This window comes from Periplaneta americana, chromosome 17 (assembly GCF_040183065.1).
Source record: "Periplaneta americana isolate PAMFEO1 chromosome 17, P.americana_PAMFEO1_priV1, whole genome shotgun sequence".
In the NCBI taxonomy this organism is placed as follows: domain Eukaryota; kingdom Metazoa; phylum Arthropoda; class Insecta; order Blattodea; family Blattidae; genus Periplaneta; species Periplaneta americana.
The window spans coordinates 12,838,879-12,864,136 of record NC_091133.1 but is presented as its reverse complement, the minus strand read 5'-3'; the positions used below and the strand labels follow the sequence as shown (position 1 = coordinate 12,864,136).

At 37.2% G+C, this 25,258-nt stretch overlaps 1 long non-coding RNA gene across 2 annotated transcripts in view; it reads left to right on the top strand.

Annotated features, from left to right (window-relative positions):
- Positions 1 to 25,258, top strand: part of LOC138692827 (uncharacterized) — a 46,978-nt gene that overhangs the window by 2,846 nt on the left and 18,874 nt on the right. The window contains exons 1-2 of one of the 2 annotated variants that reach the window (XR_011330141.1): positions 1,316 to 2,291; positions 19,296 to 19,381. This is a non-coding gene — a long non-coding RNA (uncharacterized lncRNA). Of the gene's footprint in view, positions 1 to 1,315; positions 2,292 to 19,295; positions 19,382 to 25,258 lie in introns of those variants that run through there. The other variant, XR_011330142.1, reaches the window with a different exon arrangement.

The window sequence follows — 25,258 nt, the reverse complement described above, 5'->3', positions numbered from 1 at the left end:
TTACATGTTTTTTTGTAATTATTTTAAGTGGCAGCCTTTGTATGTAAGTAGCCTACTTACACCGTATTCTGAAGTATAGCTAATTGATTGCAATAAAACACTATTTTCGAACCCGTAATAATTTACATCACTACTCTGAATCTTGATCTTACCTTTGTGCATGAAGTAATATTGAAAAAATACGCGTTATGTATAACGAAAGCAATGAGCAAACACAATATCACTCTAAAATCCACTCCACTCCACTCTGTGTTGCCAAACCTACCCATGCCCCAGCTTGTAACTAAAGAAGGCTTTGACCCCACACGTCCAGTGCTCTGTGTGCATTTCACAGTGGCAATAAGTCACAGTGCATTGCAGTAAGGCCGCCAGTTTAGTACATGAATTTTTTTAGTACCGGTAATTAATAAAAAGTTAGTTTGCTTTTCTTTCTTTTTTATAGGTTTACAGGAATTTGAAGAATTACATGTGCTATTCACACAATTTGTTAGTGTTAGTTGGGAGGCATGAGGGAATAAGACCTTCGGGGAGGCCGTGATGTAGATGGGAGGATAATATTAAAATGGATTTGAGGGAGGTGGGATATGATGGTAGGGACTGGATTAATCTTGTTCAGGATAGGGACCGATGTTGGGCTTATGTGAGGGGTGGCAATGAACCTCTGGGTTCCTTAAAAGCCATAAGTAAGTATGTATCGACACAATTTAGTATGTTTGTGTACTTTTTTCAATGTCTTGGCTTATATATATATATATTTTATACCGGTAATTTAAAAAAATGGCCTTCTTTGTCTTCTTCACCTAAAAATTGTTTTTAAGAAATAAAATGAGTGTTATTGGTCGTGAATTGCTGAAAACCCACATGTTCAGGCAATTCACATTTTTTACCAGAAAATAGTGAAGAAAAAAATTGAAGTTCATGTATGTCATACACTAGAAGTTATTATTATGCTTTAATAAAAAATAATCACTTCAAAATACTAAACGCTTTTGAAGATAATCAGTTTTTTGTATCTCCTAAAAATTTACTCTGCAATTCATGATTCAATTAGTAAACAGTTAGCAGTACAAATTCAAGAGAAGACTTACCTTCATTCTATTCAAGCTAAAATTCGACTTAATACAAGTATTCGGTATTCAAATACATTCACCTGGACCAGAGAACAGAATCAAGAGAATATTCTGCATTGCTTAAAACTTAACTGACCCAATTAAGTACCGGTACATGAACACATCTCTTATCAATGTATCTTAATGTTAATTCCTCACTTTTAATGCACCACAATTAACAATGAACGTATTTATTTTAAAGGTTCCTGGCTACTGGTGACTTACATGTCTGCATCGTACAGATTTAGGATGGCTCATAATACTATCAGTGGATTTATCCCTGAAATATGTGATGCCATCTATTCATCACTGTAGCCGGAATTCTTGGCATTCCCAAATGAAGAAGACTGGGCTACCATTGCACACAAATTTGAAACAAAGAAAGAGTTTCCTAATTGTGTGGGTGCATTAGATGGGAAGCATGTGAGGATGCAAAAGTGGATCTTTATATTTTAACTACAAGATGTATACATCCATTATCCTCTTGGCACTTGTGTCTGCAGATCTACGTTTCATTGTCATTGACGTTGGATCATTTGGGAGGAACAGTGATGGTGGGGTATTTGCAAGTTCTGCATTTGGGCAGAAAATAATTAATAAACAGATAGGCTTTCCAGATGATAAGCCACTGCACACTGGAGGACTAACTACGCCTCATGTGATAGTGGCCGACGAGGCATTTAGATTACTGCCTAATCTAATGAAATCGTATCCAAGGCTGGGCCTCACTCCTGACAAGAGAATATTCAACTTTCGATTGTCACATGCAAGAAGCAGTGTAGAGTGTGCCTTTGGGCTATTGGCTTCCAAATTTAGAATTTTTCATACATCTATATCAGTTAAACCTGAGAATGTAGACAAAATAATAAAAAGGCTACCCGTGTTCTAGATAACATATTGGACAGAGATGGGGAAGTGTGTGATAAACTTTTGCCTTTGTGAACCTAACCAGTGAGATACAGAGCAACACAGAAACAAATGTAAATGCCTCAAGTCGTTGCTTACGAGAAATTAGAGACAGATTTAAAGAATATTTCAACAGAGACTATGTTACACAAGGGCAATAGACAAGCGGTAGAGTTTTAAGACCCTTAACCATTTTTAAATTGAACATTTACCATTTTGGAGCAAATATATCAGATATTGTTTGAATATTATGCCTGACAAATCATATTTAATAAGGTAAGGAATTGCATATGGAATATGATAATAAGATTGTAATTACTTAATTTATTTGGAGAGTTTAGCATAAGTTAGGTTAACGCATGTTTCCTTCATTGATTTAATAGCAATTTATAGTATAAGAGTGTAAAATTGGATTTTATGCCTTGGGCGATAATTTCCACGGTGCATAAAATCTGTTCACTCTCGTGTGCTATGCAATATTTTATTCATTACTGGTATCTTAATTCAATTTTAAATTGCACGCCTTTTCTTTGTCATGTGTTGTTTGTGAACAAGTTATAAATGAATGAATGTATGGATTTTATGGTTGCTAACGTGAAAAAGTTTTTAATTCAGTGCTGTAAACAAGCCGTAGTTTAGGTTGCTAAGAGCAATGAAATTAAGACCAGTTTTGATACCAGTTATGGATAAAATATTTAATAGTAAGGCATTTGTGTAGTGCATTGCATACCACTGCATTGTATATTTGTTTGTAACTCAAGTGATGAATTTTATCTGCATGTAAATCGAATTAATCTGTTTGTTATGTATTGTATACTTTTATTAAGCCCACACTCTAGCTCAGTCGATAGTCTCGCTTGTCTCCTGATCTGGAGTTGCGCTCGGGCTTGGTCTGATTGCCTGTTTGGTTTTTATCCCCCCCCCCCTCGAGTTGCGCTGGGGCTTGGACTGATTACCTGGTTGGTTTTTATCCCCCCCCCCTTCGAGTTGCACTCGGGCTTGGTCTGATTACTTGGTTGGTTTTTGCTCCCCCCCCCATCGAGTTGCGCTCGGGTTTGGACTGATCACCTGATTGGTTTTTATCCCCCCCCTTCGAGTTGCGCTCGTGCTTGGACTGATTACCTGGTTGGTTTTTATCCCCCCCCTTCGAGTTGCGCTCGGGCTTGGACTGATTACCTGGTTGGTTTTTATCCCCCCCTTCGAGTTGCACTCGGGCTTGGACTGATTGCCTGGTTGGTTTTTATCCCCCCCCCCCTTCGAGTTGCGCTCGGGCTTGGACTGATCACCTGGTTCGTTTTTATACCCCCCTTCGAGTTGCGCTCGGGCTTGGACTGATCAGCTGGTTGGTTTTTATCCCCCCCATTCGAGTTGCGCTCGGGCTTGCACTGATTACCTGGTTGGTTTTTATCCCCCCTTCTAGTTGCGCTCGGGCTTGGTATGATTACCTGGTTGGTTTTTATCCCCCCCTTCGAGTTGCGCTCGGGCTTGGTCTGATTACCTGGTTGGTTTTTATCCCCCCCTTCGATTTGCGCTCGGGCTTGGTCTGATTACCTGCTTGGTTTTTATCCCCCCCCTTCGAGTTGCGCTCGGGCTTCGACTGATTACCTGGTTGGTTTTTATCCCCCCCCCCTTCGAGTTGCACTCGGGCTTGGACTGATTACATGGTTGGTTTTTATCCCCCCCCCCTTAGAGTTGCGCTGGGGCTTGGACTGATTACCTGGTTGGTTTTTATCCCCCCCTTCGAGTTGCGCTCGGGCTTGGACTGATTACCTGGTTGGATTTTATCCCCTCTTCGAGTTGCGCTCGGGCTTCGACTGATTACCTGGTTGGTTTTTATCCCCTCTTCGAGTTGCGCTCGGGCTTGGACTAATTACCTGGTTGGTTTTTATCCCTTCCTTCGAGTTGCGCTCGGGCTTGGACTGATTACCTGGTTGGTTTTTATCCCCCCCATTCGAGTTGCGCTCGGGCTTGCACTGATTACCTGGTTGGTTTTTATCCCCCCTTCTAGTTGCGCTCGGGCTTGGTATGATTACCTGGTTGGTTTTTATCCCCCCCTTCGAGTTGCGCTCGGGCTTGGTCTGATTACCTGGTTGGTTTTTATCCCCCCCTTCGATTTGCGCTCGGGCTTGGTCTGATTACCTGCTTGGTTTTTATCTCCCCCCTTCGAGTTGCGCTCGGGCTTGGCCTGATTACCTGGTTGGTTTTTATCCCCCCCCTTCGAGTTGCACTCGGGCTTGGACTGATTACATGGTTGGTTTTTATCCCCCCCCCTTAGAGTTGCGCTGGGGCTTGGACTGATTACCTGGTTGGTTTTTATCCCCCCCTTCGAGTTGCGCTCGGGCTTGGTCTGATTACCTGGTTGGTTTTTATCCCCCCTTCGAGTTGCGCTCGGGCTTGGACTGATTACCTGGTTGGTTTTTATCCCCCCCTTCGAGTTGCGCTCGGGCTTGGACTGATTGCCTGGTTGGTTTTTATCCTCCCCTTCGAGTTGCGCTCGGGCTTGGACTGATTACCTGGTTGGTTTTTATCACCCCCCTTCGAGTTGCGCTCGGGCTTGGACTGATTACCTGGTTGGTTTTTATCACCCCCCTTCGAGTTGCGCTCGGGCTTGGACTGATTACCTGGTTGGTTTTTATCCCCCCCTCTTCTAGTTGCGCTCGGGCTTGGACTGATTACCTGGTTGGTTTTTATCCCCCCCCTTCGAGTTGCGCTCGGGCTTGGACTGATTATCTGGTTGGTTAGTATTCCCCCCTTCGTGTTGCGTTCGGGCTTGCACTGATTACCTGGTTGGTTTTTATCCCCCCCCCCTTCGGGTTGCGTCCGGGCTTGGACTGATTACCTGGTTGGTTTTTATCCCCCCCCCTTTGAGTTGCGCTCGGGCTTGGACTGATTACCTGGTTGTTTTTTATCCCCCCCTCTTCGAGTTGCGCTCGGGCTTGGACTGATTATCTGGTTGGTTAGTATTCCCCCCTTCGAGTTGCGTTCGGGCTTGGACTGATTACCTGGTTGGTTTTTATCCCCCCCCCTTCGAGTTGCGTCCGGGCTTGGACTGATTACCTGGTTGGTTTTTATCCCCCCCCCCTTTGAGTTGCGCTCGGGCTTGGACTGATTACCTGGTTGTTTTTTATCCCCCCCTCTTCGAGTTGCGCTCGGGTTTGTACGGATTACCAGGTTGGTTTTTACCCCCCCCCCCATCGAGTTGCGCTCGGGCTTGGACTGATTGCCTGGTTGGTTTTTATCCCCCCCCCCCTTTCGAGTTATTATTTTTTTTTTTTTGCCAACCTTAGAGCAAACTTCATATAATCTATGATGAATCCTCGGGCTCAGCTCATCTCGCCAAAAAATTTGTGTAAATCTTGAGTTGCTTTACGTCTTAAAGCTTCAGTGCTAAGTAAGTTCTGTGGAGTACAATAAGTGTAGTGAACAATAAATTAAAGTGCAACTTCGCTAATATTGTGAAAGGAAAAAAATCAGCTCGGTCTTGTTCATTACATTGATCCAGCCACCTTAAATGAGTATATCAAACAAACTCATTATATTAGTATGCAACATAAATTTTATCAATATGGTACAGTATGCATTCCTTTAACATTTAATAAGTCTTTGTATTACACCACTGTATTAATACTGAAAGTAAGATTCGTGTTTTGAAAGAAAATTAAAAATCATTATGATAATAATGAACAAGTTTGTGTGTGGTACTTATTGGCTTCTTGCTGTTCACTAAAAATTCTCCACTATTAGATCCTACATTTGAGAGCTGATGTAGAAATTTGAGGAGAATTTTGAGTAGGGGTGTTTGTAAACGAACTGGAAAGAATAATGATATCTGATATAATATGCCTTGTTTATACAATCTTTCTAATTTTTTTTTTTTTCACTAGCCAAATACATCTGAATTGCGGTAGAGATCCAGTTTAATCTAGTATGTTAGGAAAATGAAAAGAACATAACCTAACTTAAATTATTCATAAACTACACTAAACATAACCTAACATAAATTAATAATAAAACTAGCTGAAGCTAACAACCTATTGGGTTGTGGATATTTATCTACATTTCTTACAGGCTTAGACCTATAGAAGAAAAGAAAAATATTTTACCTTCTTCCAGCAAGAAATGGCTCCAAAAAATTGAGGACATCAAAGTATGCTCACTTCTTTACTTTCGATGCTCCAGAGCCTGAGGGGAGCACACTACCTCTTCTACTTCTATACCCGGCCCTCAAAATTTACTATTTCTTGACACAAGTCTTTGCTGAAACAAAGAATTACGTTCTGTGACGAAAATGTAATGCAATTGTTCACATTCTCTTTGTGAATAAAGAAAACCGAGTTTTCCATTAAATGTGTTGACTGAGTGATAGAGGTTAAGTGTATGGCATTGCTTTTGATTATGTCACGAGTATAATTACTATTCTTATATTAATATAACATTGTTTTAATCAGTCAATCTTGGATAACAACATTTCATAATGTATTCCTAACATTAACACGTTTACAAAATAGTTACCAGTTACTATTATTGGAGAAGAATATTCATATAGTTACTTACCACGTTTTGTCCCATTCTTGAGGCGATTCCATTCCACACAAAGTCTATGATTTCTCTGTTGCGATATCCAGGGAGCCTTGGATTGAATAGCACTTCGTTTTCCCCGACAAGGCAGATTAATTTGTCAGTTTCGTCAACTCATCTGCCATCTTGCATCGACTGTCGCTTGAAAAATGAACACATTTGTTTTCACCAACCAGTCGATCTTAGACGCTCGTTGTTGATTGCTGTGTGACTGCTGTCACCACCCTCTGTATATTTCTGAGGTCTGTTGATCACAGTCGTTCGATCGATACAGTGTGACAGCCCCCAAAGGCTTGAACTGTAGGTCTACTACAAATTATAATAGGAAATAACTCAAAACAATCTCCCTCTTTTTCTCTCTCGTACACAAACACATGCATACATCAACAAAACTACGTAACAGTGCTAACAGGAACTTTTTTATATGAAGCTTACCTTCCCGAAGAAAGTAATCTGCCATACTGTTGCCTCCATATCTTGCCACCTCTGCAGTTATTAGTACACTAGTTCATGTATTTCAATAAACACTATCACTAGGAATTATACATACAATAGTCATGACGAACCTGTAATCTGTAATAGATTGTACAGGGAATAAATAAATACAATACAATACAATACAAGTGGCTCTTCACGAATGAGGAGTAACGCAAGGAAAAACACTATGTCACTACTCATCATTTACTACTTATATTTTGCATTTTGGCTGTGATGTCTGTACTTGGCTCTTTTTTATTTTTTTTTATTTGGTGTTTTTCATTTATACCTGTATCTGTGTCTTTTATTTGGGTGGTATCTATTTGTTTTTTTTTTTCTTCTTCTCTTTTCCATTTTTAATTTGTATTTACACTTGTATCTGTTTTACCTCTTTTTTCGTGTTATATGCAATTCTTTGTTTTTTTTATCTTTACTGTCTATTGTAATTGGGGCTTTGCCCTGTTATGGACATAAATAGATAAATAAATAAATAAATAAATAAATAAATAAACAAATAAATCAGAAACTGTTTTGTGTTGAGAAATTCACTGAATTACTGCAGTGTGAATTTTCTGTTTCCGTTTTGCATGTATTTATCAACATTCACATCACAGTCTAGGCACTGAACAATATCACTTTCCAGTCGACCTGGTTGGCGAGTTGGTATAGCGCTGGCCTTCTATGCCCAAGGTTGCGGGTTCGATCCCGGGCCAGGTCGATGCCATTTAAGTGTGCTTAAATGCGACAGGCTCATGTCAGTAGATTTACTGGCATGCGGGACAAAATTCTGGCACATCCGGCGATGCTGATATAACCTCTGCAGTTGCGAGCGTCGTTAAATAAAACATAACATTAACAATATCACTTTCCGAATACAGAACCAATAAGTTTGACAATCGATCCTGTGTCATTGTTGACCGAAGCCATTTGATTATTCTGCGCATTGTTGAGAAAGTCCTTTCGCATTTTTCGCTGTTTTAAGGCAGCGTTAATGCTATTTTGATCAGAAGATTAACATTTGGAAGAACATCAGCTGTTATTTTATCCAGAAGTTCACTTATTATTAATTGCAAAGTGTCCTCTTTGAGTTTAGTGCTTACCACATTCCTAGCAATGTCTATATCAGCTTCTAACATTCTCTTATTTGTTTGTGGCACTGAATAATGAATGATCAATAAAATATCTTGCTCCTTCTCAATATCTCAATCTCAAAAATTCTTCACATGACATTGCTAATATAATACCTCCATCTGAAAATCTTATTTCTGCTAATAGCATGTCAAGTACAAACACTCTGTGTTGCTGCGCTGTCAGCCCTTCCTGTATCTTTGCCCCACAGTTTCACTAACAACATAGCCATCAAATTTTTTTTTAAATTGTACGAGGTGGTTTTAGTCTGTATTTACATCTTTCTTGCTCTGTAAATGTGTCATTCTCTTTCAAAATATCTTTAGGAATATGTTGTAAATTATTATTGTTACAATATTCTATTACTTCTTCCCACATCTCCAACCACATCTTTTCATTCCTACTTGACTCCAAATTTCCAATAGCCCCTTGAACTGCCAGATTGCAGGAACCAATACATGAATCGAGATGCTGTAGTCATCTACTTACAACATTTGTATTTGAAAAATGATGTTCTAAAATATCAGAAACACAAGGAAATCTAAGGATTGAATATTTTGTAGCAGTTCTTTAGCAATTGAACATCTTGGGTGTCTTAAGTTACTAGATGTATTCTTTAGCACCCTTACTATTGCAGGATATGTTGCTTAAATGGAAATCAAAGCTGTAGCTCTACGAGCCCAGCGAGTATCACTGAGTTTGTTGATTTCATGCTTATTTATTTTAAGCTTTTTCTGAATATCCACAAATTGCACATGTGTATCGGGATGAGAGAAAAATTCATATAATGACTCATTATATTAAATCCATAACAAGCAAGTAGAAACTATAACAAGATTTAATTTGTGAGCCATACAGTGTATGTAAGTTGCATAATGTACTTGAGGTTTTCACGAACTACAGCCTGCAATCCACTATTAACACCCGCCATAAGATTGCCCAATCATTAATGCTATGATCCCCAAATTCTTAACATATGACTGAAATTATGTGCACTACCAGTATGAAATTGAAACATCTCCCATTCCTAATAAGTTTTCCTTTACAGCAGATCCCTTAGCTATCTAGCACATATAGCCTACTTATGAGACTTAGCATAAAACCCTGCATCATTAATTTCTTCAACAATTTTTGTCACTGTTTCATTATAACATATCTCTAAGAATTCGTTCCGTACAGTTCCACTGGTCAGATTATAATAACAACTGAATTTACTTTTGAAATGTTCGTGTTTCGAAAACATTTCACATAACTCCAGAAAAGTTCCTTTACTGCACGATTCTTCACCATCATTATGTCCTCTTATACCTAAGCCCTGCTTTGCTAAGTACAACAGTATGTCAATTATCTTAAATAAATACTGTCGATTTGTGTTAATCAGATCCTTGTGTGAACTGAAAATCTGTGTGATTATTGATTCTTTACAATGTTCCATATTAGTCCATTTAGTAACTGAAAACAAATGAGATGAACTTATCGCGTGTTTACTAAGTTTTTCTGATATTTTCTTGCAATTGTGAGTGCCCTTTTTGGTAAATACACATTCTTTACCAGAACTCGAAAACTGTCTGCAAGGAAAACAAAATACAGCATCTTTCTCCACACTGTACTCTAGCCATTCAGATTTACTGTACCATGAAGTTGTAAAACTTCTCTCAATACCAGCATATTCACTTTGGGGAAACTCCGAGACAGCTGGTCTGGAAGTGCCACTAATAAGATTGCCAAGATCAGAAATATCTATTTCACTGACTAGCACTAGCAATAGGTTGATCATCACACAGTACTGGTTACACTAGCATTAGCATCAGTAGTGGTGCTGGTAGTGGTAGTGATTACTTATGTTGCAAATGGAGCATTTTTAACACTAGTTAACCCATTTTTAGATTTTTGTACACTGACAAAGAATGAACGAATGTCTCGCAAACTCATTGCCTCGAAATCTCTCGCACAGCTGGCAATCATAATAATGGTGTATTGACAGTACAGAATGACAATTCCGTGTTTGTTGTGCGTTGTTCGGTATTTTTATAACATATTCACAATAATATATTGAAAGTAAAATTGTAACAAAATATACAGACAGTTTTACATTTAATTTATCTGTTTATTTCAAAAAGTAAGATATCATGAAATATAAACTCTAATTATTTTATGTAATCTCGTCTTTAAGTTTATTTACACATTATACTGGAATCATTTTTCTTTTTTTCTGCATTGTTGTGCAGTATGTTATTCATATTTCTCCAAGTGGCGTCCTGAACACCTGCAGACTTCTAACACATGAGTATAGGCTGTTACAGAGAAACATTACAATGCTTCTATTCCTCAAATGATGTATAGAAATTCTTATACATTCAGAAATTTAAAATAAATATTATAGTCCAGACACATGATCTGAAGACTTAATTCGTCAATTTAAGTAGAGAAACTTAATCAGAAACAAAATCAAGAAAAATCTTTTGAATGCAATATTTTCTAACATTAATAAAAAAAAAAAAATAAGAGTTCAGACAAGTTTGGGGGGGGGGCAGTGCCCCCACCATAACTCCACCTATGGTCCTATATATGTCATTTCAAACTTGAATTTTAAATTTCTGACCACCCAGTTCCCCTCAGGATATAACATACCGTAAAATGCAGGTGATCACTTAAAACGGATAAGCTTCACTCTGCTTGGACTTACAGAGTTGTTTCAGGATTTAAAAGAAAGCTAATTCATTGTTCAACAATTTTGAGTGAGGAAATTAAAAAAAAAGTAATATTTTATTTATTTAAAAAATAAAAAAGCTATTTTAAAAATATTTTTTTATAATTATATATTAGAAAAATCATAAAAATTGTAAATTAACAGAAAACAAAATTCCATCTCTCCAAATCACTCGTTCGTAGGCAATGTCTTCATCATGCCATGCAAATTTGAAGTATTTATCTTTAATGGCTACAGAGTTCTTACAGTTTCATCATCATCATCATTGGCTCAACAACCCATTGAGAGTCCTAGCCTTCCTCAGTATTTTATTCCAGCCGCCTCTACTTCTTGCCTTTACTGTCCACATTCGTGCACCAATAAAGTTGGCATCCTCGTATACATTATCCTCCCATCTGCTTCTCGGTCTTCCTTTGGATCTGCTTCCTCCAGGATTGGCTGTAAAGGCTCTTTTAGCGGGTCTAGTATCGTCCAGCCCACTGCAATCGACCAATTTTAATAACTGTTATAATATCTGGCTCCTTAAACAGGTCGCATATTTCTTTATTATATCTAATTCTCCATTCATTATTTATTTTGACAGGTCCATAAATTGCGCTCAGAATTGTCCTCTCGAAGATACTAAGTCTTCTGGTGTCCTGTTTGTTCATAGTCCAAGTTTCCAGCCTAATAAGCGTCTTATATATTCTTATTTTAGTTGAGATGGTTAAGAATTTCGATTTAATATATTTCAGTAATCCAAAGTAACATTTATTTGTTACAGATATTCTTCTCATAATTTCAAGACTGGTGTCGTTGTCATTATTGATCATGGAGCCAAGATATATAAAATTTTTTACATATTCAAATTTGTAATTTTCAATTGTAAGATAAGTTGATGCTTTATTAATAATACTTCCTTTGGGGCTGGAGATCATGTATTTAGTATTGCTCTCATTAACTCTCAATCTCATTATCTTTGCTGCCTTTTCCAGGGAGATAAATGCCTCTTATAGTGCTTTTTGTGATCTAGCAATAATATAGGTCGTCTGCGAATTCCAGAACTTGAACAGACTTATAGCATATTGTGTTAGTTGTCTGTATTCCTGATTCTCTGATCGCTATGTTAAACAGCAAGCAGGCCAATGCATCTCCTTGTCTTATAACTCTGTTGGTTTCAAATTCCCCTGATAAGTCTGACTGGATCTTAATACAGTTTATAGTTTCTTTCATTGTCATCTGGGCTAGTTCAAATGAGTTTATTAGCTATTTTCAGTACTGCCATTGCTTGATATAGTTGTTGCTATTAATAGTATCATACGCCATTTGGAAGTCAATGAATAGATGGTGTGTCGTTACGTTGTATTCGTTAGTTTTACCTAAAATTTGTCTGAGTGTATATATCTGTTCTATGGTCGATCTGTTGGGCCTAAAGCCATATTGGTAGTTTCCGATTTCTCTTTCTGTGTATTTAGATAGTCTTTTATAAAGAACGTTTGAGAAAATTTTATAGACATTGCTCAGCAGACTGATGCCTCTATAATTGCTACATTCCAAGGGGTCCCCTTTTTTAGTATAGGACATATAATACTGATTTTACAATCTTTTGGCATGGTTTAATATGTCCAAACTTTACTTATGACTTCATGTATCTGTTTGGGGCATTCCTGTCCTTGCTTGAACAATTCCGGTTGCAGATTGTCAATTCCTGGAGCTTTATCATTCCTCATCCTAGGTATTGCGCTTTGTATCTCTTCCATTGTGGGTGGTTCTTCTTTGTTTATTAGATCTTCATCATTAAAAACGTCATTACTAATATCCATATTCTCCTGCTGCGTTGGTTTACTCGATAAAAGATTGTTAAAATACTCTTTCCATCTACTTAGAATTTTGGTTTTATCGGTAATCAGTTCTCCATTTTCGTTTTTACATATAGTTAATCTAGGCTTATATTCTTTCCTTGATTTATTTAGTTCCCCATAAAATAATTTTACTTCATTTTTTGTATTTAGATTTTCTATTTCTTCAAACTTACGGTTTTCATATTCTCTCTTTCTCTTTCTGTGGGTCTTCTTCTCCTTCTTTCTTGCTTGTCCATATTCTTACAACGCACCTCTCGTAAAGTTTTTCTGATGCATTTTATTATATGGTTATTTTTTTCTTCTGTGGTCTTCTTACATTCATCATCATACCAGTTATTACTGTTGTTTCTACTATTTACTTCCGCCATTCCTAATACCTGTTGTGCTGTCTTCCTAATCCCATTCGACAAATAGGGCCACCTGTTCCCAATAAAGGCTTGATCATTTAACTGGTTACTTTGAAAATAGGCATTTAATTTCTTAGTATACTCATATCTAATTTCTGGATCTTTAAATTTTTTACAATCATATCTCCGTGTTTTTGTACTTTGTATTTTTCTTCCATTACTAATTCTCGCTCAGAGTCGTGATATTACCAAATAATGGTTGTACCAATGTTGGTGTCTCTATATGTTCTGGCATCCATTAGATCGGTTGCATGTCTTCTATCAATTAAGACGTGGTCGATCTGGTTGAAGTGTTGTCTGGCAGGTGTACTCCATGTAGCTAGGTGTATTTTCTTATGATCGAACATAGTAGATCCTGCAAATCAAGATTTCAGGTATAACTCCCTGTAAAGTTGATTTGAATAATTTCGAGGGAAAAATTGTTCCGGAGCCGGGTATCGAACCCGGGACCTTTGGTTTAACGTACCAACGCTCTACCACTGAGCTACCCGGGAACTCTAACCGACACCGCGTTGGTACGTTAAACCAAAGGTCCCGGGTTCGATACCCGGCTCCGGAACAATTTTTCCCTCGAAATTATTCATAGTAGATCCTATTACCATGTTTTGAGAGGCAGCAAAATTAATGAGGTGCTCTCCATTATCATTAGTCACCTCATGTAGGCTATATTTGCCTATTATGGGTCTATATGCATCTTCCTTGCGAATTTGTGCATTGGCGTCTCCAATGATAACCTTTATATCATGTTTTGGACATTTATCATATGTTTTCGTGAGAATATCATAATAAATATCTTTCTCATTATCCTCTTTGTCTTCTGTTGGAGCATGGAGATTAATTTTCCTTTAAATCTTAAATAACAAATTCCTTCATTAATTGCATTAAAATTCAAAATATTATGTTTAATTTTATTATTCACAATGAAGCCTACTCCAAGCTTGTGTTCCTCCTTGTGTCCACTATAAAATACTGTAAAATCCTTCTTTTCAATGACCCGATGTCCGGGCCACCGTATTTCTTGTAAACATGTAATATCTAATTTATAGCATTGAAGTTGATCTATTAGCATCATCAGGGCTTCAGGTCTGTACAGAGATAAAATGTTCCATGTTCCGAGATTCAAGTCCTTATTACATTTGCCAGGTCTTCATCCATAAGATAATCCGGCTTTCATTTTTACTTTGGAATTCATAACAGAGGGTTTTTCCGGGATGGGGTCGTCGTCCCTAAGCCCAACCATCCAGCAATTCTGGGTGGCCGATGATTTTCTGTTAGGGTTTACTTCCTTAGCTGATAGTTCCCAATTATAGCGTTGAGGGCTCGCTTTTGCGTCCTTGTATGCTTAGCCGTAAAACGTTTCCAGGGGCCACTACGAGGAAGTGCATACATAGAGCTTGGTAGGAATAAATGGCATTTCTCAAGCTTTTGAATAGCACACAACCATCAACAGTTTGTGTGCCCTTGAGACCACATACTACCCCATGACCCCCTTCTTACAGTTTAAAGAATGAAAAGTGTAGGAATTTTGTTTATCGGGAAATGACAAAAGAAGTTTCATGTTACTATTCTACCTTTTACAACTATGTTTCTTGTATGGCTGCTTTAACTTATTTGAACTATTTAGAAGTCGAAAAACTCTTCTTGGGTTCTCAGCCAGGTCAGTTGGAAATTTGTTTCCAAGCTTTTGATGGCTAGCTCTGCTATCTTCTTCTTCATTCCCTGAATAACTCTTCTCGGGTTCTCAGCCAGGTGAGTTGGAGATTTGCTTCCAAGCTTTTGATGGCTAGCTCTGCCATCTTCTTCTTCATTCCCTGAAGAAGATGGCAGAGCTAGCCATCAAAAGCTTGGAAGCAAATCTCCAACTTACCTGGCTGAGAATCCGAGAAGAGTTATTCTACATCAAACGCTGGGAAAGCCTCAAGTCATACATTATTTCGTCGTGTGAATGCAAGAACTAGGTAACTCGAAATTTGCGTTTTTTAGTTACCTTTTTTGTAGCATAGCAAAAATCGCACAAAATGTAATGCAAGAACTTGGTAACTGATCGAACGATACCAGCGACATCTATTTTCCAATATAACAAATAGGTAAATGAAAACGAGACATATTTCTTAGTGCAATAAATAAGTAAATAGGTAATGTCACAAAATATGGCAAATCAAGTTACCTAGTTCTTGCATTCACATGACGATTTAGAAGTCTCCTGCACCATAGGTTGGGCTCTCAGTCTGCTTTTGTTGTTCCTCAACCCTGTTTTTGCCAATTCGAACAGCTTTACAATACCTCCGGATTTTTTCATTTCTTTGAAATTTACTGTGAGATACTCTGCTGTGGTTCTTCTGCGTGCAACTTTCATTGTGTTTTTTTCCTGGTGTGAGACCTCCTTTTCCCAATCTCTTGACAATGTAAAGGTTGCTTCCACTGTTGAATTGTGTAATTCCTTCAATCACTGCCACTTCAATTCTTTTTTGTGTCACCATGGTAGTCTTGGGGCATTTGGACCATATCACAGAGTGTAGACACTTATTGGCATTTTGCGTCTTTCCTTCTTTGCACCTCATTAACAAGTCATCACTGGTCAGTCTCTGGAACACTGACATCATTTTGGCAACCACAAAATCTGATAGTGGGGTTTTTATCTTATGCTTGGGTAAAGGTGGTGGCACATTCCTTGCAGCATCTCTATTGAAAATGCACCATGAATCTTCACCAATAAGACACTTCTTATGTTGTGGGTTTTCGTCAGTAGATCTGTAGTGATTCAATATGACATAAATTGCAGTTTTCATTTCCGCAGGATCCTTATTATTGCGAATAGCATTTCCATAATACTTTTGAACCTTCTCGACCATGTTTTTCGTCAAAGGACCAGCACGTTTGCTCCCTAAAGTGGTGCCCTTCTTTGTCTCACTAATAAGTTGACGCAAAGCAGTGCCCATTCGTTTCAGAACATGGTTCACACATTCCTCTTTCTCAATGGGGTGACTGTCTCCATATACATTTAGCCCGACCAGTTCTTTGAAAGCTTTGGAATCCCTATCACTGAGTATTGTTGTATATCTAAATCCGTGGCCAACAGATCTTGTCCACAAGCGTACAGCAGCTTCTCGTTCCATGGCAGGAGAGGAACCAGTATAGTTTATGTTACAATCTGGTTTATGGCCTTCAAACCAAAAGTGAAATTCTGCACTGTTCTCATCAGAGGCGTATACTGGTTAAAGGGTTTGGGCTACCGCTGACCCTATTATTACACAAAATATATCTAACAATTACTTTAATTTTAATTACTATGTTAAAACTAATAATACAAAATTATTACATTATGTTATATTATAAACTTTTTCTTTTGTAATTTCCTTGGGCTACCGCCGGTAGCCCCGGTAGCCCGCAAAATACGCCCCTGGTTCTCATGAAGCTTTTTTTTGCTACTGAACATCTTTGGCTGTTTTCGATAAAACAACAAAGTCTATCACATATCCTGTGACTACATCAATCACACAACCGACACCAAAGTTTGAGGTATGGCCAAGTACCATCGAAACTGACCATAATATTATGTATTGTCGCACCATCGGAACTGTGCCCCTTTAGCGCAGTCGTCGTTCTTGGAAAAGTTAATGCCTCTACTCACCCCATTCCACCCGTTTCTCTCCCACTACGTCAAACAGCAGGCCACGAACCTTCCCGAATAGGGATGTTGCCAAACTTCCGTCAAACAATGTCATGTCTCTTGAATATTGCTTATAATAATGTAAGGTTAATTATTACTTATTCATAATTTAATTTAAGTACGTCTTTCAATCAAAATACATCTTGCATTTCTACATTTTTAAAATCTAAATCCCATGTCTCGAATCATTTTCCATAGCGTTTCTCTCCCTCCTTGGAAATTTATTGCTTCTCTCGCAACCTTCAATAATTTCTCCAATGTCGGAACTTCTTTCTGCATCGTATAAAATTCTTGTATCTTTCTTCTTAAAATACATCTGTTCATATCATCTACAAGAATTAAAGGTTCCCTTGGTCTGTTCTTCCCTGGTGACTCTAGCTTTTCATCTCCTGCACAGACTCCCTCTCTCCTGATTTTCTTTATTAGGCCCTCTGACCTGACTATATAAATTACATTAAAAAGTTGTATTATATTAGTATTAGTTAAGTAAGTAATTTTAAAACGTAATCAATTGAAATACAATAAACCTCACCTGTGATCGCAGCTGCTCTTTTCGTTGCCTGATTTATAGGAAACAAATATTGACCTGTTTGTTTCTCTTCATCGCAAAATGCTATTACGTACTTGCTTAATAATATTTCTTTCACCACTCTGTGCTACAGTATTCATGTTGAGTTGACAACACTGGACTTCAAGTGCAAATAAACTGTCCCGCAAGAAGGCTCAAAATTGTGAGTAGTGAGGGAGAGAAAGAGAGAGGGATAGAAAAGAGAGAAATAGGAATACAGGGAGAGAAATGAATTGCCGAGGCTGAAAAGGAATTAAGGTTCAGTTCGCATATCTTACTGGGGCACCGATCCGATGGTCGGACTATAGCTGTCTCTCCAGTCCACACTCACAGACCAGTCGGTGGGCATCAAGCACTTCTTGTCTAGGATAAACTAGAACATCTGTACTAGTGTGTGTAGCAGCAACACATATTTTACTTAGATGGTCATTGTATGCAGTTTTAGACAATGGGTTCATATCCATGACCATTGCGAAACTTTCTTGTACCATGTAACCTTTTCCAATTTCGGAAAATGCTCGTACAATCCTGCGTCTGACATCAAGAGCAAGGCTTGAAGTATCATCACACTTTACTCTACTTGATGAAGTAACATTTCCTCAAAAGCCACAATCTTCGCATGCAAAACCAGTGTGTGACTATAACCACGAGAAGAACTTATTTCAAGGTTGGCTCTGTCTCCATACTTGCATCCCAGCCTCCCAACTAATTCAAAGAGTTTATTTTTAGATAAAAATAAATAATTGGGACCCTCAATATCATCATCAAGCCTCTATTACTGTTTCCACATTTTGAAAAATATTAAAAACTGTCATACCTGTGCCCTTCACTGCACTTGTTAGAAATAAATATGAAGTAATTACATAATTAAACTAGGACATCTGTTCCAGAGAACATCCGTGTTTGATAGGAGAATAAATCGTTTAATATGTTACTTAATTGAAATTGCATTTAAATAATTAAAATACGATCATTTTGGTCCAGAGAGCACTCATTTCCTGCAAGGATAATTCTTTTAACACGTGCTTAATTATATAACACTAGTAAGTTGCCCATTTATCACTCTTCTGTAATAAAGTGTTAAAAGTAGTGTACACAAGACTCAAGATGGACTGTAATATTCCGTCTGACGTATTATCGTAATTCATAAAATAACGCTTATTACATTAGCTTTCATCAATATTTTTCATAGCAATACAGTCCTGGGCTTATAAATGAGAAGAGAAGTGTAGACATATAATTACTGTGTAACTAAGGCCTCAACCATGTTGGTTTTCTGAAAAATCAGGCAGAAAAACTCTAACCACACAAACTTTGGCAAACATAGACCATTCTGTTTCATGTGCTCTGGAAATATAACGTAACAATATGAAATATGGGCCATTTTGTTCTGTTCAAATAATGGTTGGCATATCCCATTTTGATTAATTCATTAATAATAATATATCCCATTTTGATCTATGTACTGATTTTCTCCATGCATTTTACACGTCTAAAATGAACCATTTTGAAACTGAATCTTTCTCTGTATAAAGTCTTCAACCCAAACTTGCCCATGACGTCAATAACTCATTTTCTAAAAAAAGTCACATAGCCCATTTTGATCTCAGGCGCCTCATTTGAAAAGAGTAAAATCCTGTCTTAGAAATACGATGAGAGAAGAGGGACTGATCGCATTAGCCATTTGTCCATTGAAAAGACTATGTTAAACGACATTAATAAAAAGGTGATTCAAAAGTCTGCAACCTACAAGACAAGGCGAATAGAACTAATCTTTAAATAAGGAAGTTGCATGATTTATAATGTATGCAGCCCCTCTGAATTCAATACCTACGAGCCACTACTGTTATTAATTATATTTTGTCTTAAATTTTCATTATTTCTTGTACTTCCATTTGCAGATGGTGTCCAGATGATAACCCTGTGAAACAGTCAACATATCACATGAAGGGCCTGGGTGCACTGGTTCTAGTGGGTGAAAAAGATGGTACTTATGACTTTTTAAAATATATCTCTCATTTGTAGCATTTCTCTGTTATGTATAATAAAAAACCACAGGTTTTCTAATTAGTTGTGAAGATTGTTCCATTCAGTGCGACATCTGGAAAGTGAAGATTCCATGTATGAACGATCTAAGCATTGTTTACGAAGTTCCTTCTTTCTCCTTCACCTACACACTACAGACAATGATCGTGAAGCAATTGAAAGGAATGGTGGAAGGCCATGTATAGAATTCTATTCTGTCTTTACCACATCAAAATACAGTGAAACCTGTTCAAGACGGAAGTGACATGGTCCTATTTTTTTTTTTCCGTTGTGGACAGGTTTCCGTGTTATTCAGGTGTGAAGTTAAAATGGAATATTTTATCATTTGTGTAAATAAAAAACAAAATGGCATGCTGCAAATTGTAGGAATCACAAAATATTCCGTTTAACACTAGTGACATTAAATTAGCTTCCTTTCGCTTATGTAATTGGTGAATGATCTTGATGAAAATCTCATTTCCTGTATAAATTGTATCGTAACTCACTCATTAAACACTATAAAGTTGATTAATTACACTAAATTTAATATCTAACTCTATACTATAATAATGAACTGTATATCACAACACATTATTTGATTGGACTAGGAGTCTTTCATTAAAAGCCTTGAATTCTGGATTATCCAATTTCTTTTCCAGTTCAAGGGTTTGCATTGCAGAATAGATCCAGAAATTGGCACGATCTTTGAAAGAGCAAGAAGAATCGACTCTCACAACAGTTCATTTATTTCTATGTAACCAGTTGTTTTGTGTTTCCTTTTTATGTCACCATTATTGACCGCAAGCCACTCACTCATGACATGGCCTTTATTTCTGAAAGTGTTAAGTTACACCTCAGTTTTCCATTCCTAAATTTCAACATTATTTTCCATACGCTTCGTTTCTAATTTTCCTCAATAACTTCTACTTCATCGGTTAATGATAGTGCAAAATTTCATCATGAAATCACTAATAGACTTTCGTTCTACCCAGCTATGACAGTATACAGGGGTGAAGCGTGAAGCATTGAATTTCTTTGAAGGAACTCGTCTACCTAGTCAATAGGGTAATAAAATTTATGACCACCAGGCCAACAAACTCTCGCACCCTCAAAAATTTTGCGAAGAAAACTTGTTTTTATCTTAGTGACCTACGTATTTCATACATTCCTTGGAAGCACATACTGTTTTAAAATATAGTTTACATTACAGTAGTGTGTCGAAAATATTATTTCCGTTTTGAACAGTAGCAGACAATTTCCGTTTCCGCGTTGGACAGTTTTCGTTTTATTCAGAAAAAAATACACATAATATATACGAATTTCGCCGGGGCCAATAAATTGTTCCGAAATAGACAGGATTCCGGATTATTCAGGTTCCGATTTGAACAGGTTTCACTGTTACACCTTTCCAAGGTTACTTTGATTTCTGGGAACAAAAATAAGTCGCATGGTGGTAAGATCGGTGATTACCTGACTACAATAGATGAGACAGCACACATTTTTTTTGTGCTGATCAGAAACTTCCTAGTAATGAAAGCCTTGTGACTTACTGTGTAGTCAGGCAATAGGAACAAACTGTTTTCTTCTTGATACTTACACTGTACACAATGGAATCTCAAAGTTTCCAGATAATACTAACTGCCTGGTCACTGGCCACAAGCATTTTGTGCACAACTCCCTTGCTGTCATACAAAATGACTTACAGCCTTGTTTATTTTTTATACAGCCGAACCTCGATACAACATATTACTATGATGTACCGAAGTACATATGGAGTTTCAGTGCAGTAATTCTGCATTTCCATATGGTGAAGAATTGGTAGGACGGAAAAAAAATTCTCTCTGGCACCGAGACTCGAACTCGGGTTTCCAGCTTTATGTGCCAGTGCTTTATCCACTAAGCCACAGAGAGAAGAGAGAACTTCTCTCTGTTCTGCCGATTCTTCACCATCTCAATACAACAGTTTTCTGGGGACTAGAAAAATTGTATTATATTAGGCTTATTGTTGTATTGAAGGATTATGAAATTTTTCCCAAATTTTCTGTTGTGAAAGAGAGAGTATAGTACACATAACTATGAAACATTACATACTGTGAAATAACATTTGATTACCAGCACTGTGTTTGATTTTTCTTCTACAGCTATCACTTTAATGAAAGTAATCCCATGTCTGACTTTAAAACCTTGTAGCCAACTGTTGTTTGCTTTGAAGTTCGAATCACATTGACAAAATTAACTGCTTTTGACATACAATAGGGCCTGTATGACACTTCTGCCCAGCTAAACTGTAAATGTTATGTTCTTTCTTTGTTTCATTCTTGCTTTATGACACGCGCGCGCACACACACACACACACACACACACACACACACACACACACACACACACACACACACACATACACACACACACACACACACAGTTATAAGAAAAACCTATAGTTCTTCTCACACATTTCCTTCTCAAATGGCGTCAGTTTATGATGACCTTCAATGTAGCACTTTTAAGAACGATCTCTCTTTGGATTCATAATCACCTCTGGTAGATGACAGCACAGTTGATACCTCGTAACACTAGTCCCATGTTTCAGTTGCCGCACTGAGTGATCTAGTACTTGCAACATTTGGACGAACTTTTTTTTTACCAAAAAGGCAAATATATTTGTTTAATATTCTGTCCTATACTTAGCCTTCATCTGTCATTTTTAAAGGTCTGACATCCATTTTTAAAATGCTATGCGCAGCTCTTAATTATAAACTTTTCATGACATAGATTTTTAACTTTAAAAAATCAAAGAATATTATCACGTAAAAATTATGATTTCTATTAATATTTTTATCTCATTAACCAATACTCAAATCTAAAAATCCATGCACAGTTTTCCTAATCATGAGATGTAATTTAAAAAATGCAAGTAACAAATTTGAAGCCGTGAGGAATGTTTTGAATTTATACATAATTTAATTAAAATAAGTGAACATTATTACCTAAGGAACTAACTGAAACTTTATGAAATTTGTTACTATCATTTAAATGTACAGACACAAGAAACACAACGTATTTGGAAGCAATTGATAAAAAGTTTTTAAAGTTTATAAACTCAGTCCCAGTGACCCTTTATAGGAACAAAGGAATGATTTGAAATCACAATAAAAACACAGGACAATATAAACTATAAGTACAGTAACAACTCACACTTGGCAGTTGGTGTCAAACATGTAAAGGAAAAATATCCAGATTGTACACAGTTTGTTCCCCACAGTTTGACAGAAGATCATGACGTGACTGTATTGGACATGCCTTAGATATCACAGAAAATGCTCCAAGAAAACAAAATTCTTGGAATCGATTTTTTTGCAACAGATAGCTCTGAAACAGAGTACTGAATTACGGAATGGGAATGCAAAGAAACTGTGGTTTCAGAAATAATCAAAAGAAAAAAAAGGGGGTGGGGCTGCTGATTTGCTTCAAAGGTAGTAAAGGTTTTATTCATCGAGAATTTTCTCTTTACTGTAACTTCTTTGTTCTTCATTGACAGCACAAACTTTAGTCAGTCGGAAGCACTAAGGCTCACTGTGATTGTCATTGGAGAGTACAATAGAATCCCCATTATCCAGCCCTCAACTAACCATACTGTGGGTTATTTGCATCAAAAAGAAAGAACGCGATTTTTTAAGTGTATACAATGATGGTTTTAGACGACTCTTTTCTAGTTCCTGAATTGTGCTCATAGTAAAGAGGTAGGTTTGGAAGTAAATCCCGAAAAGATAAAGTATATATGTTTATGTCTCGTGACTGGAATATAGTACGAAATGGAAATATACAAATTGGAAATTTAAATTTATTCTTTGAAAAGGTGGAAAAGAACATATATAAAACTTTAATAAGACCAGTTGTTTTATATGGTGCAGAAACATGAACGTTAAATGTTGAAACGTTCAATAGGCTAGCAGTTTTTGAAGGAAAGATTTTGAGGAAGATATTGAGAGTGATTCATGATGGCGTCAACTGATGAAGATATAATAATGAGTTGATGGATATGTATGGTTAGTTGGGAGACCGGAGGGAAAAATACCTTTCGGGAGGCCGAGACATAGATGGGAGGATAATATAAAAATGGATTTGAGAGAGGTGGGATATGATGGTATTGAATGGATTAATCTTGCTCAGGATAGGGACCAATGGCTGGCTTATGTGAGGGCGGAAATGAACCTCCAGTTCTCTAAAAGCCATAAGTATGCTTAAGAATTCTTTTGGTATAAGTCTCCTTTTCTGTAGGCCTATATAATAAAATTCCCTTGTGACTTCATGAATAGAATTATTAAAAAGAATGGGTGAAAGGAGACATGCTTGTTATTGTTCTATGGCCCCTATGTTCTACTTCACTTTCACTTTGATGTTCGTGTTATAGTGCAGTCTTTGTATGATATGTTGAAGTACACATTCTTGTTACTGACCACATTTTGTAAAATATAATTAAATAATATGTGAATTCATTGTTTGGTTGGTTCTTTTAGGGCCATTCATTCTCATTGTTCTTTCTGACTTTTCATTGTGTAGTGCAACAGTACGTTTTAAACTGTGCATATTTTTTACATTTAAGATGGTTTCATCTGTATGTTGGTTTTTAGAATATCATTTGTGCCCCTCGTATTGTCTATTTACAACCTGAGCTTCAAGTTCAAAGATTAATAAATATGTGGCACAACAGCCTGTAGAGGATCAAGGCTGACTGCTGGCAAAGGTGAACGATCATCCGACTAGTTTGGGGATAGCTTATGGTCTAAACTGAAATTGCATTTATATTTTTTATTTATTCTGATATGTTAAAAGGAGCTTGTAAGCCTACTTAAAAGAAAGTAGTAAGTTTTGTCCTAAACATACAAATAACCAAATTTTGGATAAATTAGACCTACTTGAGGTTTTCTGGAAACATATTCCTTGATACTTCGTACATGGTTCTGAAATGTACTGATGACAGGAAATGAATTTGGTAATTCTCTAAAAGAATTACACCGAAGGAGGCACATCTGCCTTTGCTCCCTTCTTGTTAAACAGACGAGAGGTTCAGGACGCAGTACTAGGGAAGCAGACCATTTCCCTAGTAATTCGTTCTGGACCTCTCGCATGTAATGTTGGTATTTAGTAGTGGAGAGAAAGAGAGATGTACCTCCTTTGATGTTTTTGTGGAGAATTAATTTCAATTTTATTACATTGTTGTCAGTTTAGTCAACTGTCTGAGGACAGGTTGGAGCCCCATAAGTGACACCAATAAGGTAACACTCATGAGGTAACTGAGTTATGAGATAATGGGGTAGAGTGGCCAGTTCCTTTCCCTCTTCATTTCATACATCATTGACTAGTAACATATTTCACTAATCGGACTTAAAATGTATACAAATAATAATTATTGTTCTTCCTCTGACACCTATCGTCAAGTGACATATACTGCCTGATAATAGATGTACAGTATACATCAACCAGAACCTCAATCAGAGGTGTTTTGACATTGTGGATAGTAAAAATATATAAGTAGATAGATTTTGTCTATTCAGAATCCATTCTGTGTGAAAATTTATGGTGAATAAATATGTAGGTTACGAGACATGCACACTTGCTGCTGCTGCCGCTGCTGGTAATTGGGATAACATTGTCAGTTCTTTTGCTTTTATGTTTTAAAGCTATAATTTTTTTACTTAACCCCTGTGTGGTTTTATATAGTGTTCCCATCCTACTGATTAGTTGCTTGCCATTAGATACAAAGCTTCATTCTTCAAAATTCATTGTCCTTGACCATGCTCATACTTTGGCTCTAGTTGATTGTAGCAGAACTGAGTTT